This window comes from Capsicum annuum, chromosome 7, assembly GCF_002878395.1.
Source record: "Capsicum annuum cultivar UCD-10X-F1 chromosome 7, UCD10Xv1.1, whole genome shotgun sequence".
Taxonomy (NCBI): domain Eukaryota; kingdom Viridiplantae; phylum Streptophyta; class Magnoliopsida; order Solanales; family Solanaceae; genus Capsicum; species Capsicum annuum.
The window spans coordinates 111,511,256-111,523,212 of NC_061117.1; the positions used below are offsets into that span (position 1 = coordinate 111,511,256).

The 11,957-nt window shown below is 35.9% G+C and overlaps 1 non-coding gene across 1 annotated transcript; it reads left to right on the top strand.

Moving 5' to 3' along the window:
- Nucleotides 1-11,465: 11,465 nt before the first annotated feature.
- On the top strand, nt 11,466-11,570 carry LOC124886292. The gene has a single exon (XR_007043378.1). It is a non-coding gene; the product is annotated as a small nucleolar RNA R71 (small nucleolar RNA).
- Nucleotides 11,571-11,957: the final 387 nt, after the last annotated feature.

Consider the following 11,957-nt stretch of genomic DNA (forward strand, 5'->3'; position numbering starts at 1 on the left):
GTAGAGAGATTAGTTACTGGTCTATAGAGTATCCCTAGCATAAGATTACTAGTCATTTATCACATTCAGATCATCCTTAGGATTTTGTGGCATCTTTATTTAGAGATAGTGGACTTAGTGCCTTAGTTTATGATTCAATGAGTTCAAGTTTGGACCTATTCAGATTTATTCTCCTTTGACCCGTCTGGCATATAATTGCAGATTTTACCACAATAGGTGTAACAACCTAGATTTTTTATCCTTGAAAATTGTTAAAGTTTTTGAACTCACTACCTAGACTACAACTCTTTTTAAGCATTATAAGGTGTCTATACGGGTCATAGGACCCTAGTCGTAGGGTGACCAGTGAAGATTCCCTTTGTTTTTGTCTTGGCTATGAGTTATGCCTAATGATTCATGCCTAACAAGTTGTATGAACTTTTTATGAGTCGTAGTGTGCCTTTCATAATGAAACTAGTTTGATGCCCCAAGTTTCTGCTCAAGGTACAAGAAGGTCCTTACGAGTCATATGGTTTGTACATGAGTCGTAGTGTATGACTTTTAAGGTAACCAGTGAAGGGTCCCTGAGCTACTACCTTGACTACGTCTCATGGTGACAAGTCGTAATGAGTTCTTATGAGTCGTATAGTTCCTCGTAGTCACTAATAATAATTTTTTAGTTTTTAATTAAGGGCACTTTGGACATTTTCCCTCTTCCTCAATTGTGACCCATAACTTAAAACCCTTTCAGGGTATCATTATTACTCTAAAACAAAACAAAATAACTTCTCAATCTCTTTCAAATTCCCCATTCAAAGACAAGGCTAGAGTTCTAAGAAGTTGGTCAATTAGGGCTCTCAAGGGTGATTTTTTTCCATAGTTGAGATACTTTCAGGCTGCTACTTTTCCCTAAATTTTATTTTGCAAAAAAGGTACTTGTTTGATCAATCACACTGATAGCTTCAATAGTTAACTGAAATTTATGTGAATGATCGTAACAGCTCTTCAAATCCTATTTAGTCTGATTAGATATGTCACTAAAACAAAGTGATTCCGTTCTGTCTCTTTTTTCTTTTTAGATTTCGAGGATGAGCCGATCGATCCTAACATCATTTATGAGGAGTCGAACAACGAAGCCTATTCTTTGAATGGTTTAGTTTTATCAATTTGAATGTGGGCTTTGACATGGGTTGAGGTTTTTGGAATGACTAATTCTTGAATTGTTTTCCCCTAGTTTTCATTAGTTTTTCATTCTTTGAATTGAATGATTTTAGACTAATAGGGTGTATGGTTATGGGAATTGGAATGGGGGTTAAGGTAATCCCCCACAATGATGTTTTGAACTTGGAAATTGGTTTTGAACAATTGTATTCCCTCAACCCACTTTTGTAAACGGCTTTGAATTGTGGAATTGTCATTTAGTTTGATTTACTCACCTATACTATTGCATTGCATAAATAATTAAACAATGAACATAGATTTTAAAGGCCTTGTTGGCTATGTTTTGATTTAATGAACAAAGAGGGGTCCAGACTCTCCCCCAATTTGATTTGATAAAATTAAGGGGGTTGAGGCATTCCTCCAATTTGATTTAATGAATAAAGGGGGTTGAGGCATTCCCCTAAGTTAATGAAATCGTAATGGAATAATTATGAGTTTGTAAGCTAAATGGTATGACAATACTTGTTGTGTGCCCTAATGTATAATTCCTTGGTTAATGAATGGGTTACGTGAAACTTGTTTTAATTGGGATTGATGGGGATTATGTAGCTAAGGCATAAAGGTGTGGGTCTCGAATGACTTACACTGGAAACTCACGTTTGTCGACGTGAGGGTTGGTCTTGATAGCTGTGTGCATGGTTTAAACTATAGATATATTTTTTATCTAGGATTGATGTGGGGTTGGGGCATTCCCTGGTCTTCCTTAATACCTCTGGTTCTTAGAGCTAATACACACTAGGGCCCTTTCAGTAGGGGTGCTGAACCCATATAGCCCTTAGGTGTCGATTTATGATGGTTAAGCTACATAGTCTAGGATAATGTTTTACTATAATGCTAAACCTTGTTCCTTACCCAAAAATCTATTATACATATATATATATATATATATATATATATATATGTATGTAAGTGAACAAGTACAGTGAGTATTAAATTAAACTTTTGACTAAGATTATTTTACTCTTATCCTGAGTTACATGCTAGTGCTCACCCCACTAACCGTCTCTGGATGTTGTATCCCTATGTGATGTAGGGTCTAAAGTCACTTTTACTTTTCCTATGTAGTAATAGGTGATCTCAAAGTCGGTTGTTTGAGGTAAAGCGGTGAGGTTTCATTCTTTGAAAGACTTGATCATTTCATTAATTTTCCTTCCAAAAATTAGAATTAGAGACTTCACATTTACATTGTCATTATCATTTTCATGGTCAGGAGCATGTCCTAATATGGGTTGTTTTATGGTATAGAGGCTTTGTGGATATTACTGTGGATTGGGTATTGATGTTAACACTCTTAGATTTCTATGAGCATATTATTTTCTATATTTTTATATGTTCGTAATTCATCTCCTGGCTATGGCAAAGCCTTGGTTTGGGTTTTGACAATAGGTGTGTTTTTGTTTCCCCACATTTACCCTTTTTATTATGTTTATTGCAGTATTCGTACTCAATAATAATTATCTGACTTAATGAGTTCATATTGGTTATTGTGAGCTTGTTATTGAATTCATAACTGTATGATACCCCCATGGTTTATTTCTTTTAGTAGTGGATGGAGTAGATATTTATTGATATTTTCTCCCTATGGGTGAAGCATTTGGGTTCACATCCTATTTATCTTGGCATATTAACCTTATTGTGGATTTGGAGTGGTACTTGCTATTAATGTTCATCTTGCTACCACTTATTTATTATATTGATATTTATATTGCTATTATTATTGATATTATTTAATATAATTGATCCTCATTGGGTGGCTATTTAGACTAGGGTTATCTAGTTAGAATTCCAATCTTTGTGGTTCTTATTCGTTGGCTCTTGAAGCTATAGCCTAATTTGATAATTTCCTTTCTATAGCGTGGTGAGATTGGTTATTCTCTTATTTTGTTGGTTGTGCTATAATGATCGTGGGATGAATTTTGGTATCGAAGGTAAGTTGACCTTCTTTGGTTCTCTATGGTTCTAAGTCGGTATTTTAGTTATATTATTCATTCTTGAGTTGGGATTCTTAGACTAGCCTCCTAGGTTATGAAGGTTTTTGCATTGGCTATCCCTTTCCATGTAGTTAATTTTTAGCTTGACCAGTTTTGGGTCATTCTTTTCTTATGGCTATTTCATTTGGCGATAGTGGTTTGATGTTTATATCGAGATTTCTTGGATTCATCTCTCTTATTTTTTTGGTTCATCTCCTTATAATGGTTTTTTCTTGGTACGAGTGTGGAAATTAGATGCTCTTTTACTGTCGTGATGTGTTTCTTGTCTAAAGTAGAGTTATAGAGTTAAAGGCAGGTGGTATTTCTTATGATCGATTCTTAAGTTGCAAAATTGGAAATTCTTTATCTAAACTTGCTTGGTTTATTTTCTAGTTTGTGGCATTAGTGTTGAGATTTAAGATAATGTACTTAGTGGGAGTAGTATACTTGAGTTAGATTCAGTATGGTTTCATTCTCGGTTGATAAGACATCCTGGAGCGGATCATTCCATGATGGGCAGCTATGCTTTGGACTCCTGGATTTTAGTTTAGATTACTATCTAAACCAGTTGTAGCATTGGCATAGACTATATTCCTTAATTTTCTCCATTTGTGTGCCTAGATAGCACCTTATAGGGTTATTCTCATGTTTCTTATATAGACTTTCAGCAGATCATCTTCAGTTCTTTGAGTTCTCAGTGATAAGATTGTGCGGGTAGGACCCAGGTGATTTTTCCTCCTAGTTTGGAGTAGATATCAAGTATGGAATGGTAGAGGAAGGTTATATTTGTATTTGGAGTTGGTGGTATGACTCATATCTTTGGTTAGTTTTGGATTAAATGAGCCTTAGTTGATTTGTGCAGGTATCAAGATGGGATTAGTTGTGGTTCAGATTTGCGTGCATCAGTCTTTTTTGATTTAGTTAAAGACCAGTTGGTGGTTAAAGTTGAGTTTTGGCTATTTGAACGTAAAGTGAGAGAGCTAGTTGAAAAGGTGACTCTTTTGGCAAAATCCCTTGGAAGTGTTCTGTCTTCATTGAGGTTATTTGGAAAGTCATGCTCAGAGCATGCAGGCCGAGTGCTTCACCCTTTCAAGCTTTTGAGATTTTTTCTATCCATTGACTTTCTAGGACGAAAGTTCTTTTAGTAATGGATATTATAATGACCCTCCTTGTCATTTACTTGATTTGCATTCAATTATGGCATTTTGAGACTTTCTTCAGTGGCTACAGGTCATTTATGACTTGCCAAAACTGTTGGCTCGATGATCTAACAATTTGTTTGGATTTTAGGCTCATTTCTCTGTTTTGGAGCTTTCGTTGGTTGGGATTTTGGTCTCATACCTAAATCCCTGGTAGATGACCTCAGATGAAAATTTTTGTTGCCCCCAATAACTCTAAAATATCAATTTTAATCTAGGTAGACCTTTTGTTCAAGTCCCGAGGTACTCGAGCTCATTTTGACCTATTAGTTAGAAAGTTGAAAAGATTAAAATTTAGGAGCGGAACCCGCATTTGGTCAAAATGACCTTGGATGGAAAATCCAACTTCGCCATTACATCTAGAACTTTAATTTTAGTATGGTTACATAGTTCATTTCCATATATAGGGTTCTGAATGAATTCCGAGGCCTTAGCAAAGTTTAAGCTAATATCTGATAGTCCAGCAATCACACACCAAGGGCGACGATCGCGGTATCCTTGGTAGAGGGGATAGTGTGATATCACTGAGGGTTGTTCCAATCACAACACCTGCTCCTAATGCCATGTAGTTCGATTGTAGACCTGCATATTACAATTGCAATATTTGCATACCTGGAAGGGTATAAATAGGCCGTCATGAATTGTCTTATTATTCACCCATCTCGTGAGAGAAAAAACCCTGAAGGGTGAGATATATTAGAATTGGAGCTTGTTGTGATTCGAAAGCTTGTTTAACATCAAATTTCATAATTATCATTTGATTTAAGGTAAGAATTCACTCTTTTCTTGGTGAAATTCTTTGATTATTTTCTCAAAACCTTAATAGCTTTAGGGATTGATTTTAGACCTAATTTAGCTTACTTTTCACCCATTTTTGAGGTTTATGATTCCTTGAGCAAGTATGAACGTTGGGTTGGTCTTAGAAATACTCTTTCAATAAGTGGGACCCACAAGGAATTTGGGTGTGATTTGTGGACATGAAGAACAATGGTGCAATTTGTGTATCATTATTCTTATATTGATGAGTAGATAATGATTTTTATAGTGTGATGGAATTTTAGGATCATGAAGTGAAGATGGGTATTAGGTGAACTATTCAAGGATTTATGGTTCGACATTAAGGTCGGCTTCTGCCTACTCTTCTTTGTAAGATGATGCATGTTACATATTGCATGTGAACATGAATATTAAGATTAATTACGGGTAGAATGACTTAGTCTTGATTATTGATGTTTGGGGACTAGATAAGGGTTTTGATTCGTAATGTGAAATGTTTCTTACACTTTTAGAATCCTGTTGCCTTCTTCCTAGATTGAGCTAATCATAGAATGGAATAATATGATGCTAGGTTTAGGGGATCGTTTAAGTATTGAAAGAATGGTTGGTATGATTAACCTTATTTGGACTATTTTTAGTGATCTTGAACCCATAGTTTAGGTGGAGTTGACTTAATTGCTCATGTTTCTAGGTAGGATTCCTATCTTAGAATTGATTATGGTTTATGTACCATCAAAATGTGAATTTAGATACCTTAGCATAGTTCGGGGTATAAATTACCTAAATATGAAATTCGAGGATTAGAAGTGGGTTCTTCTGACACACCTTAGGCCAAGACTTGTGTTAGCCCATATGGATTTATTTACGGATATTAGGCATAATTGAGTTTATTGAAACTTTAGTATAAGGTTACTTTGTGACTTGTTGAATGGTGATGGTTTTTTGCCAGATTATGAAATATGGCTTATAGATATGAGATAGCTTACAAATATGATTATTGATATGAGTTCCGGATACGTATATGGGCCTAAGGCTGTGATTATGATGTTGTAATTATTTCAGACACATTGTTGGGCCGAAGTCCGTGTTATGATGTAAGTTGGAAATCTAGGAAGTATTTATCCTTGTAAAGGTTGCAGTTGTAGTTTATAAATATATTGGTGCTTATGGTTCAATTATTTGAATATTGGTGATGGCATGCATAGATTTGGTACGTTCGTGATCATTAAAGCGGTAAATGATGTGATTCTAGCTAAAATATAATCTTACTACTATTTTTCATAAACAAAGGTTAAAGCCCACTTTTCACCTTAAAAATGGATTTCTTTAAAAATAATTATCTGCCTTAGTGAATAACTTATGTGTAAGAGATTGATAATGATGTTCTAAAGATTTGACCGAGACATATTCTGGTCCATGATTTTGATAATTTTAAATCACTCCAGTTGTGAGAGATTCCGACCCATTCTAGACTTTTATAATTATTAAGTACCGAAGTTCTATACAGGCAATGGATTTACAAATTTACACTCTATTTAGACACGGCTTGAGTCTATGCACCTATTATATCTATATACACATCTCTTCGGTATGGGACGGAGGAAGATGCTGTATTGATGATTTAAATTTTGGATAAAAACCCGATGGCAAATTTTAGTATTGATGTTATATATATGTGAATGTGTGTGTGTTAATGATACCAATGATGCTGACGATATTGAGGGAATTGATTATATATTGACGAATACAATTTTAGGTATTGATTAAATATTATGAATGGTTCAATTCCAGGTATTGTTGATATTATGTCCGGTTCAATTTCGGGTAATGACTATATACATGTTACCGATTTGAGTTTAGAGGATGATTGTGATATTGATTATATGCCCTAATTGATTCTTGCATGCGCATTGCCTATTATTGGCATGTGCCTATATCTACGAATTGTCAAATACGGACACATGGGCACCCCCACCTAAAAAGTTGCAGTGTACTCACTGTATATTATGAAAGTATAAATGAGTAAAAAAAAGGCTCTTTGAAACCGCATCATGTGCTTCCATTACTCTCTGTCTCTTCATCAGCATAATTAGTCATCCTCAGACCACCTAGACAAAATCTTATCATCAGCATATGCTCTTGGAGAGGGAAGTATCTCTCTTATTTTTAGGACTTTCCATAATCACTTCACCCCTTTCCACATCCGGGTGAAAACTTGTCTCACTTCTTTTCCCTCCTATTCACTTTAGTATGTGGTTTGCTCAGCTTCTGATTTGACTGGGTTAAAGATGTGTAGGCATGCTCCAGCATAGATATGGTGGCTCCTTGCACTTGTTGATCATCTAGGAGCCTGTCATAGTACCTTTGAGAGACATATGATGAGCGACCTGTGGAATATTCACCCAGCCTTGTAAGTAATTTGGACACCAAGTTCCAGACTATCCGCATCTGAGTAGACAACTCCTCGAATGGCCCTGCTGAGGATGTCCTACAAGAATCAAGATCATAATACATTAACACTCTCCCAAATCAATCTTTCCCTTATTTCTCTTTAAAGCTGCACCTTGAACATACATCTTTAATGGATAATTAATATCTTTGGGGATATCCAGTTGTCCCCCAAATATTCCTCAACTTCGTCCCTCTAGCATAGTTCAGTGATCAGAGATGGAAACATTAGCATGGGATTGCCTTAGTTCTTTTACTACCTGAACTCTGCCATAACAAAGAGATTAACATTCAAAGGAATGTTGTCCAAGATGCAAGCTACCACATGGGCCCATATGACATGGATATTTTTCATGTTTGTGCTCGGGGAGACACAACTACAGATAATTGTCAACCAAATCCATGCTTCAGGTGTGAACTCATTTAAGCTGATCCCTATTTTTTTAGCAGCCCATCGAACTTCTTTTCCCAGGCATATCTGTGAGGCTAACTAACTCCCTATGGCGTAATCTTTTGCCTCAAACTCCCTCGAGCGGCATAGGGAAACCCATATAGCTCAATAATTTCCTCGGATCCAAAGTTGACCACCTTATCCTTGATCCTCATGACTGGGTTGGATAGACTTAAGACTTTGAAGTTTGCGTAAAACTCCCACACCTATTGTTCATTGTCTTTACATGGCTCTGGGGCAAAATATCTCAAGCCCATTACTTGTAATCTCTAATAGAAGGCTGTGAGTTTCTTGGACACTTGCTCTTGTGAGATGCCTAGCTTAGGGAGTATCTTCTTCTTAGTTATATCCTCATAGTAAATAATCAAACAATCTGCTGTGAGAAAGTGAGTTTGGTACAATTCTGCCATGTTTAGCTTTTTGAAACTTGAAAATAACACACAAGAATTAACCATCAATATCATCATGTGTAAACAATGCTATGTGACTGGGTAAAGCTAAAGAAATGCTCAAGGATCATAATAGGGCTTAAAATTAAAATTTAGGATTTTGGGCAATCTTATCAGATATGCCTCAGGTCTCGTGATCACACTTTGCTGAGTTGTGATCACAACACCTAAAAGGCCTGCCAGACAGGCCTTAGGTGTTGCAATCGCACTCTAGTGTGTGGCGATTGTGCCACCTGAGTTTTCATCGTTATAGGCTTGTTCAAGTTCAAATTTTTAATGTCTACCCCAATTTGTTTTCATAAAAGATACACAAAACTAAAAACTTGTAACACACTTCATAATCACAAAATAATGTCCTCTAAATTATAGAAAAACTAACAAAATTTTCATTTGGTCATTTTAACAAACACTTGGGGTGCACCTCAAATTATCACTTATTTTGAATCACAATTGGGTACTCAAGACTTCTCCAATGATATGCATACCAACAAAAACATCAACCATAAAAGATAAAATAAATTCATGCACTAATTGAGCCAAGAAACCACAAACCCCAGTTTAGGCCCTAAGCATGCTTCTAAGATCAAATTTAAGAAACAAAGAGAGAATTTTAAAGACATACCTGATGTTTGAATGCAAATAAGGATCATTATATCTTTTAAAACTGTTTGGAAATGATAAAATTTGATGGATTTTGGGTATTTAAAGTGGGTTGTGCAGTGAAACCATTTTGGAGATGGTTCGCTTTTTATAACTACCTTGATTGTGATCGCAATCAACCGTAGAAATTGTGATACCTGAGAATAATATGGGAATACATGAGCCTCTGGATCATGATTGCGATCGCGATCTGAGTATCCCAATTGCAATCTCTGAGACCAGGTCCAATTGCCCTATTTTTCAACTAGGGCATCTCCAAACTCGATTGCATTCCACTTTTTGTCTCCTCACCTATTCAAATAACCTTCTAAGTTCAAATATTTGGTGGAATAACCAAAAAATAAAATCTTAACCTATTCTAACAACAAAAATTCAAAGGATATCAGAAATATTTATGGCAATGATGGGTTGCATCCCATCTAGCAGTTGATTTAACCTCACGGCACGACTTTTACTTAGGATCAATTTGTATCTTTGACTTGAAGTGACCCAATAACCACTTCTATAGCATTGGTCACTTTCTCATCCACCACGTTAATTACCGACACCACTTGCAACTCCATCGGTTGCTTCTTAGTCTTGCACATACTGAAGAAGACCTCCTTATTGTTTACCCAGAACTTCATCTCTCTATATTCCATATCAACTACGTCTATTCCAATAGCTGATAATGGTCTACAAAGAATGATTGGTATCTCATGATTTATTTTACAATCGAGAATGACAAAATCAACGGGAAGGATAAACCAGTAAACCTTTACCAAAACATCATATAACACGCCAATGAGCTTCTTAATTAAATGGTCTTCCATTAAAAGCCTCATGGTAGTGGGAATAGGATCAATCAATCCTAACTTTTGAAACATGGTATATGGCACCAATTTAATATGTGCTCCAAGATCATACAATGTCTTTTCAAACTTGTACATCCCATAGTGCAAGGAATGGTGAATGCACCCGTGGCTTCTTTGTTCACTGCCATTGTGTTTGACATTAATACACTACAACTCTGAGTTACCTCGATAGTTTCATAGTACACAAGCCACTTTTTGGAGACTAAGTTATTCATAAATTTAGAATACCCCGCTATCTCTTGAAGAGCTTCTAACAATGGAATGTTTATTGACAAGTTGCTAAATTTCTCAAGAAACTTCTTAAACTTGGTATTGTATTCTTTCTTATTAAGCCTTTGTAGGAATGGTGGAAGAATATTAGTTTGTTCTAATGGGAAAATTCCAGGTTCATTCACTTTTTTCTCATCGCCATTGATCACTTTAGGAGTTTCCTTATTTTCCCTTTTTCTTCAACTACCATCAGTTTCTCTATAATCATTTCATTGGACTTTGGAGCACCATCACTTGGCTTTTCTAGATTCTTCCTCTTCGTATTTTATTTTTCATCATGTGTCTTTTCATTGGGACTTTTATCCATCTCAACCACTTCCTCCCCAAGGGTTCAACCACTTCTAGTGATGGTGTCCATAACATGAGCATCGTTCTTGGGTTGACCACCATGTCACTAAGTAGACCTCCTTTTGGCCTAGCATTGAGTAGAGCTGAGATTTGGGATACTTGAATTTCTAATTTCTTGATTAAGCCAAATGGGATATCACTATTTGTTTTAGTTGAGAGAAGTTAGTTTTTATCTCTCTTACCATTTTGTCAGTCTCTTCTACAGGAATTAGAATTCGGGCTAAGACACTTTCATTCTTGAATTTTTTTTATCAATGGAGCTTGACTCATTTTCCTTGGGCTTATCATAAGGAGGTATGTACCATTCATAGTTTCTCTTCTTTTCTCTCTACCCCCGATCTCTATCACGATCTCTATCCCTCTAATATCTATCTTAGTATTGATCCTTAAAACCTTGATTCCTCTTTTGCCTTTGATAGGTAGGGTAGGAACCCCCCCAAATGGTTCGACAAGAACCAAATCTCCTCATCAAGATTCTCTGCTTCTTAATCAGCATAAGCCCTAGTACTCTTAGAATCAACGGAATTAGCATCCTTAAGAGGATCCCCCTTTATATATCTGGTAAGTAGGTCAAGTTGGGTCATCACCTTGTCCATATTCCCCTCCTTTTATTCATATTTCTCCTTTTCCTCTTTTCTTATAAAATATGCCGTGGGGGATCCTGCAGTCACCTTAGTGTCTATCATATGGCATTCTCTATTTTATTATATCACTTGATCTAACAAAGTCGCAACACCATAGGATAACTGTACAAGAGAACTTTCGACCGCATTATTAACTATTATTTTGTTCAATTGATCCAAAGCCCTATAGAAAATTTGAAGAAGCATTTTCTCTAGGCTTCATGATTTGGGCATTACATTAACTTATCATTGAAACTTTGCCAAACTTCATACAATGGTTCACCATTAAGTAGGCAAAAGTTGGTGATTTTGTTCCTTACTTACAAAATAAGAGAATGAGGAAAGTACCTATCCAAGAATGCATTTGTGAGCTTAACATATGAAGTGATAAATCACATAGGCAAAGACCACAACAATAAGATCGCTTCACCCCTCAAAGAGATGGGAAAAGACGTAATCAAATTAACTCTTAATAAATATGGGCTATGTCAAATGAAGCACGCACATCAATAAAATTCTTCAAGTGTACATTAGCATCCTCATGCTCTTAGCCTCCAAATAACCCTTTTATTTGAAGCAAGTAAAGCATCACACTAGTAATATGAAACACTCCATTTCTTTTTGCCGGTGGAATACAAATAATACTATCTTAGCCTGTATCTTCAAGATGATCCATATCCTCAAGCCCATTAAAAGATCCATCATTAC